Source organism: Haemaphysalis longicornis, unplaced genomic scaffold (genome assembly GCF_048455015.1).
Source record: "Haemaphysalis longicornis isolate Haplotype H1 unplaced genomic scaffold, Haemaphysalis longicornis Haplotype H1 scaffold_8, whole genome shotgun sequence".
Taxonomy (NCBI): Eukaryota; Metazoa; Arthropoda; class Arachnida; order Ixodida; family Ixodidae; genus Haemaphysalis; species Haemaphysalis longicornis.
In genome coordinates this window covers 188,312,455-188,319,903 of record NW_027526445.1, presented here as the reverse complement: position 1 = coordinate 188,319,903, position 7,449 = coordinate 188,312,455, and positions in this window count along the sequence as shown.

Genomic DNA, 7,449 nt, shown 5'->3' with positions numbered 1-7,449 from the left:
GTGATTTTTATTACCCCTAAATCGACTAATTACCCCTATTATTACCCCTAAATATTACCCCTAAATCGACTAATTTGAAGAAAACTTAATATGTCGTTAGTGACAGGTTGAATGAGTCATCCGATTTTTTTGTCAGTCCGTTCTGAAGTTTCATTAACACAGCTCATAAAGGAACCAGCTCGGGTAATACCATCCGCGTCCAGCATAATAGATTTAGAGCTGACCAACCCTATTTTCAAATCTTGTTTGAAGTATAATCTACCAGCCTGGAATAGGGGCCATTGCTTAATCAGCATTGTGTGACGTTCACCTGCAAGGGCATCGCTTAATTAAAAAAATTGTTAATTATGCAAAAGCAAACTTTATTGCCATTGACAATGCCCTAGACTAATTTAGTGGCCCATATATGGCCAACTTTAATGAACAGTCGCTCGAAGAGAAATGGTCTATTTACAAAAGTAAGCTACATAGTGTAACGGAGGCATGCATTCCACGAAAAACCATCACCACTAATCGACATTTTCTGTGGTGTAACCGAGCGATAAGACGACTTGCAAACAAAACGCGCAGGTTGCTTAACAGAGCACAATCATCCGGAAAACCTGAAGCTTGGTCGAGGCTCCGAGAGCACACCAGAATGTTTAAACGAATTCTTAAAGCAGGTAAAAGCGTGGCATACCATCACCTTGTCGTCGAAGCGATCAATCTAGAAGACTTTGAAACACAGTAAACAAGATAGACAGACCGACAACATCTTTACATGATTCTGGAATAACTCTTGTCTTGTCCTGTCAATATGCCGACTTGCCTAACGAAACATTCAGGCAAGCTTTTTCTCCTGTCAGTAACGAATCCTTACCAGAAAACAGTTGCCAAGCTATACTCACAATAGATTCAACCAATATTCATTTTGATGGCATTGTCAGAATAATTGACCTCCTCAAAATCTCCTCTTCTTCTGGACCACCTAATATTAACACTAAATTACTAAAAATACTAAAATTTACTCTGCTATCATTTGGTGCAAAATATTTCAGCAATCCCTAACGACTGGGGTTCAACCCGAGGCCTAATTGATAGGTAACGTGATTCGACTTCACGCATCTGGTGATAAGTACGTGGCCATTAATTATCCACCGTTATCTCTGAGAAGAAGAAAGTGATTGTATACCTTGTAAGATCACGGACGATATCATAGTTTCGCAGTTAACACATTTCCTGGAATCGTCTTTTTTCACAACGTCCCAACATGGATTTAAAAGTTCTTTTCTTGTGAAACACGGCCATTAACAATCGCAGGTGATGTATTATCCATTTTAGACAAAGGTTCAGAATAAGATTCTATTTATTTAGACTTAAGCGAGGCTTTTGAAACTGACGCATAGCTTGCTTCTAACCAAATTAAGAGCCTTGAATGTGGACCCTAACATACTAAAATGGATAGAATGTTCTCTTACTAATCACTCCCATTATTTACTTGCTAACTACCACTGTCCTTCTTCTGCATCTCTTATGTCAGGTGTACCCCACGGATCGGTATTAGGCCGCCTTCTGTTCTAGTTTCTATTAATGATTCACCGAATGCTATTACCTCGCAAATTAAACTTTTCGCTGGGGACTGCACAATCTATAAAAAAAGCTACTAATTACACCGCTCTACTGCCGGCTGATCATCACCACATATTCGATTGGTGTACTAAACGAAAAATGGGTCTTAACCCAACAAAATGCAAATATGCGCTTTTCGCGTCGAGCTGCGTCAGTTGCGCCACTGCTGTCGCACCGCTGCATATTCCAATTGACTTATTTTCACCATTGCATAAGAGCGGGACCACCTACCGTATCATCGACGCTTATAAACGACTTCTGTGAATTTAGAAGACGGTTGAGTAATCTCTATTCCATCAGCTGAGTTACGTATTTCATTCCTTTCTTTCTGCCTGTTTCCATGAAAGTCCATGTACAATGTGCCATATATTTCACTGCAGTACTTTATCTTTCAACTCTTTTTTATGGGTCATCATTTCACTGTTGCGTCTGCTCTTGCATTGTCATATCGTATTTGTTTTAAATATGTGTTTTACTACGACTATGAAGATGCTTTCAGATTTTTGGCTGTATACCGCTCTTCTATTTTTTTTTGGCTTGTACACGCGTTGCCAAATTCTCTTAAGTTTGTTATCTCTATTTTTACCACTGTTTTTGCAGCTTATTAGTTTTTTCGTCAGTGCGTATGTGCCACTCCCCTCAATAATGCCCCTGGGGCCATGAGGATATCTTGAATGAATGAATGAATGAATGAATGAATGAATGAATGAATGAATGAATGAATGAATAAATAAATAAATAAATAAATAAATAAATAAATAAATAAATAAATAAATAAATATAAATTGTGTGAACCAGCGTTGCTTTGATCCTTCCAAGAATAAGACTTAGGCAAGCGGGCATCTGAGGTGGGAGGGTAGGGAAAAGAGGGTACTGCGTTCCAGTGTCCGTGGAAGACCATCGTCTTTGGGCGACCTTTTCAGCGTAGCAAGCACACCCGCGACCACGTTTTTTTTAATACGACAGTCTTTTTTGGACTACCTAAACTCAAACATTGTCTTTTGTCTGTCTTTATATATGTCCGTCTTTTAGAAGAAGTTTATTATTTGGCACTACGCACAAATCCTTACACTACAAACACTAGACACGTATCATTCATGTACCGTGCCTGCAGTTATAATCGAACGCTAACAATAGCCTGCACTAGCGTTACTTATGTGAGCAGCGGGAATGCTGATACATAACTATACAACCATATATAGAGCTGTATTAAAAAAAACTAAAATATCAATTACAAAAGATATTCAGCTATGCGACGCTGGTACGAACGTTAGGGCTCCTTACTCTTCCCGTACATAAAGAAAAGCACATGACCAGTGTCGGAGGAACTAATTCTCTCAGAGGAAGAAAAGCACCTTTGAAAGGCAAGTCCAAACTTCTCATCGCACGCGCCTTCGGATAGGCCCCACAGCCCAACGACGGTGGCCACTCGTGACCGCTTCGCAGCGGTTGCTCCACAACGCGAAAGCACCCGCCACTACGAACCGGGCAATCTAAGCGGCCTCTGCGACATGTCCGTTAACACATCGCCCGATTACTAGGCCTTGAAATCAGCACAACATTCCACAATGGAAGTGCCACGGCGCTTCTTTGGATGAAATGTGCGTTTAGGTTCCAGGAATAAGCAATTAGGGCACCCTGAGCTGGGCGTTACACCCGAGCTCTCGCGTCTGTGAGATGTTGGGTGAACGCCCCATTCCGAGCACCACATGAAATCTCGCAAGTGTCAAGGTAAGGGGGAAGAGGTCAATGCACCCCAACTTACCCTACTCAACTGGTTGTTATGCGAAGGGGGTACTAGTGGTCGTAAGAGAGCGGCGGTGACGTCAATCATACGGTCTTCCAAAATAAATGTTCTGGTGCTCACCGGTGACAAATGCGTACAAAAACCTACAGATACGTTATAGAACGCCGGCATGCATTGAGCCTGTCTGCCTCGATTCAGCCCTACGGCAAAAGGTTAAAGCAATACTTTATTAAGGGGTTTATACAGGCAAAGCTTTTCAGAACCAGTACACCTGGAAACATAATCCACACTGGTAAACATTGTTCAGCAAAAAGAAAAGAATAGGCATGTTTGAGGGAAGACATCACTACATAAGTGATATTCGCAGCGCTCCCTTAATTAAATATTCATCTTGATTTCTTGATTTGTGTGCAAATTAAAAATGTACGGCTTAAAAACAATATCATGTTTCGCCCGAAAATTTAAAGAGAGCACGTGACAAGTATGGACTACGTGGCGGCGTTCCAAGTTCAACCCTACCAAAAGGTTCCAATAGGTGGCGTGCGAGCAGGGCAAGCGAAAAAACCCTATAGTCTTACAGAACAGAGAAAAAAGAAATCAGGAAGGAAGGTTTTTATTGCAATACCCCAGGCAGTGCATACTTCTTTGAAGCACCGGAAGGGCGTCTGAGAACACGGGCATACACGGTTAACTACAGGCTACAGGACGTAACTTGTGTATCTGCGTGAGGGATCGGGAAACCGTAGGGCATATTGTCATAGACTCCACAGAGATACGACCGTGACGGGACGATGGGGAAGCGACGTTGATGGAGGCTTTGGGATTTGGTGCGAGGGGGAGCCTCAACTTCAGGGCCATAGAGGTGACGAAGAGGCGGGTGGAGTGGTGGTGGAAGAAAAGTAGGGAAGAGAGTGAGACGTAGTATGAGTACTACTATACCGAATTATAATTTAGAACAGAAGGGGGAGGTAAACAGGGGTGCAAGGGCAGGAAGGATCTTGAGACTGGCGGCTTTCATTACACACGAAGGGCTATACCCGTTCAAACACGTTTGTTTTGGGCTAGCGTCAGCACCTGCGGCTTTCCAGAGTATGATGTCTCCCATTCTTCGCAATTGGGCTGGTGTCCTCTTTTACATTTGCTGGTGTCCTCTTTTACAGCGTATCAAAGACGCATGTCTGGAGCTGAACAGTAAATGCGTGTTCGGAGTTCAGGAGCTTGAATTTTTTAGTTACAAGGTGACTCCGTCAGGTATTTCGCCACTGCCAGGGAAAGTAGACGCAATTGTGGCTACTCCAGTTCTAAACAATGCCGCCGAACTCCGTTCGTTTTTGTGTTAGTGGAATACTACGCCAAGTTCGTTCCACACTTAGCCGAGATGGTGCAGCCAATGAGAGCTCTACTTAGGAAAGACCAAGCGTTCACTTGATCTCCTGAAGTGGGTAAAAGTTTTCGCGCGGTAAAGCCGGTATTGTCCTCAGATCTCGTCTTGCAGATGTTTGATCCTGCCCTTCCAATTATCATTTCCGCTGATGCGTCTGAATGTGAACTCGGAGCAGCCCTCCAGCAGCGCGCCGGTCATATGCTTCGTATTGTCGCTTTTGCATCACGCACGCTGTCATCGACGGAAAGGAAGTACACAGTTGGCGAAAGAGAGGCACTTGCATGAATTTGGGAATGCGAACACTGGCGTGCTTACCTGTGGGGGCGAAGCTTCACTCTTCGAACAGATCACCAGGCACTCGTTTCGCTTCTGTCCTCGCAGGGCTCAGGCCGCCGCCCACTCAGAATCACACATCGGTGCGCAAGGCTACTCGGTTATAATTTTATGATGGAGTACCTAAAAGGCTCGTCAAACAGAGTAATCGATGCTCTTTCGCGGTTGCCAGTCCATATGGCAGATTCGGAGCTAACTTTTGAGGAATAAATTGTTCTCATGCATGGTCCAACCTACTTGCCTGACGAAAGAGAAGTTTGAACAAGCAGTCCTTGCTGACACCACTTTTAAAAAGAGGAAGACCTACGCACATGGGTTTGGGCCCTCGCATAATAACTTGCCTGAAGAGCTGAAATCTTATTAAAGTTCGAGAGGAATTGTCAGTCGTGGGAGGATTGTTGTTGCGTGCGGAGTGGCTTGTCGTTCCTTCATCTCTCGGGGCTCAACTGCTAGCAACAGCGCGTGAAACCCACCAGGGTATCGGACTCACCACAGCCAAACTTAGGAAGCATTTTTGGTGGCCCCGCATGGGCAGTCACGTTGAAGAAGCAGTTCACAAGAGTAGCATCTGTCAAGAAGCAGATAAATCGGCCAAGACGTCCACTACCCCTCTGCAACCTGCCGAGGCGCTGGAGAGACCATAGCAGAAAGTTGCGATTGATATGGTTGGTCTCCAGAGAGGAGCTGAGTGCTGTATCAGATGACCTGTTCAAGGATATGTCAGCGAGTAAAGAGAAGGCAACAACAATCTTTAAGCTCCCATGCCATTTCCCAGCTCCAGATTTGAAGTTGAACAACCTGTGTGCCGCCAGGCCAAGAGCCGACTGGCAGCTTAAGCAAAAAAGGGTGATCCAACACTGAAGACCACCTTCAACGGACCAAACTCCGCTATCCGGCGCTATATAATGAGATTAGGGTGCTCCCAATAAACTGCGTTTTGCTCTTCCTTAAGCGTATTCACACCAGTGCCATCGTGAACTCGTTGCCTGGACAGTCACGTTCGATAAGGCCATTTGCGGACTTGGCATTACGGAAGGATGTGACGATCTCCCAATTGGCTGAGGTATTTGCGGAGGCGTACACGTATACCATGAATGAGGGACTCCCTTCCTCGTTATCCTTAATGTCCTCCTCAGTATTCAATGCCCCATTCACGATTCGCGAGTTCGAGAGCCCGCTAAGTTTCTTACGCAGGCGATGTTCTCCTGGGCCTGACAAAATCACCAATCAAATGCTGCTTAATTGACCTGCAGAACGCAAAAACTATCTCCTCCAGTACTTCAACCACATTTGGGAGGCCGGTGCCATTCCTTCTTCGTGAAAACTCGCCTGGGTGGTGACGGTTCTTAAACCTGGAAAGGACCGAACGGTGGTGTCGTCATACCGGCCTGTTTCCCTCACATCTTGTGTGGCAAAGTTTATCGAGAAACTGGTTTGTGCGGGACTAACGTGGTGGCTAGATCGTTATAAGAAACTACCATACTGCATGACTGGGTTTCGACGATGCTTAAACGCCCAGAATAGTGTTCTGGACTTTATCAGCCATGTCGAACATAACCGAGTGCATGAACTTTCAACTATAGCTCTGTTTGTTGACGTTTCGAAGACATATGACTGTGTCCTCAGACAAGCAATAGTAGACAGACTACATGCAATGGGGGTTTCAGGAAACCTTCTTCGCTTCGTTCATGACTTTTTCACAGACCGGTACATGCAAGTACGGTTGGGGAGTGTCCTAAGCGAAAAAAAAGCGTCTCGAGGAGGGTTCCTTAGTGTAGTGTATTGTCCTATATTATTTTCAATGTGGCTATGGCTGGGCTACCTGCTGCTCGAGTATCCGTGTACGCTGATGATGTTTGCATCTCGTTGTCCGGATATCAACATAAGCGACTGCCAGTGATGGCCCAACGGAGTTTTCACACCATGCAGAAATAGTTATCTTCCGTCGGGCTGACGCTGTCGGCCGAGAAGTCCTGTTTTGTTTTTTTGTTTTTTTTCCTGGCTACCGGCGACTGTCCACCCGGGTTAATTTAACATTGGGCAGCCTGTATATCCGTCAAGCCACTCATGTCCGGTTCATTGGTGTCACCCCAGACAGCATACTGTATTGGCGACGGGCAGTTGACATGACTATTTCGGCTCTGCTTCCCCGTGTGAACAATTTGAGGAGGATTGCTCGAGCTAAGTAGGAGATCACCCGACATCAATGATTAAGCTGCACTCAGCTGTGATTGCGAGTCGCATTCTTTACCACTTGCCTCTGATCTCCCCTTCAGAATCCCAGTATGAGCGCCTCGAAGCGTTGCATAGGAAAAGGCTGAGGATAGCAATTGGAGTTCCTCAGGGAGCGGCCAACGAGGTCATACGGGAGAGCCAG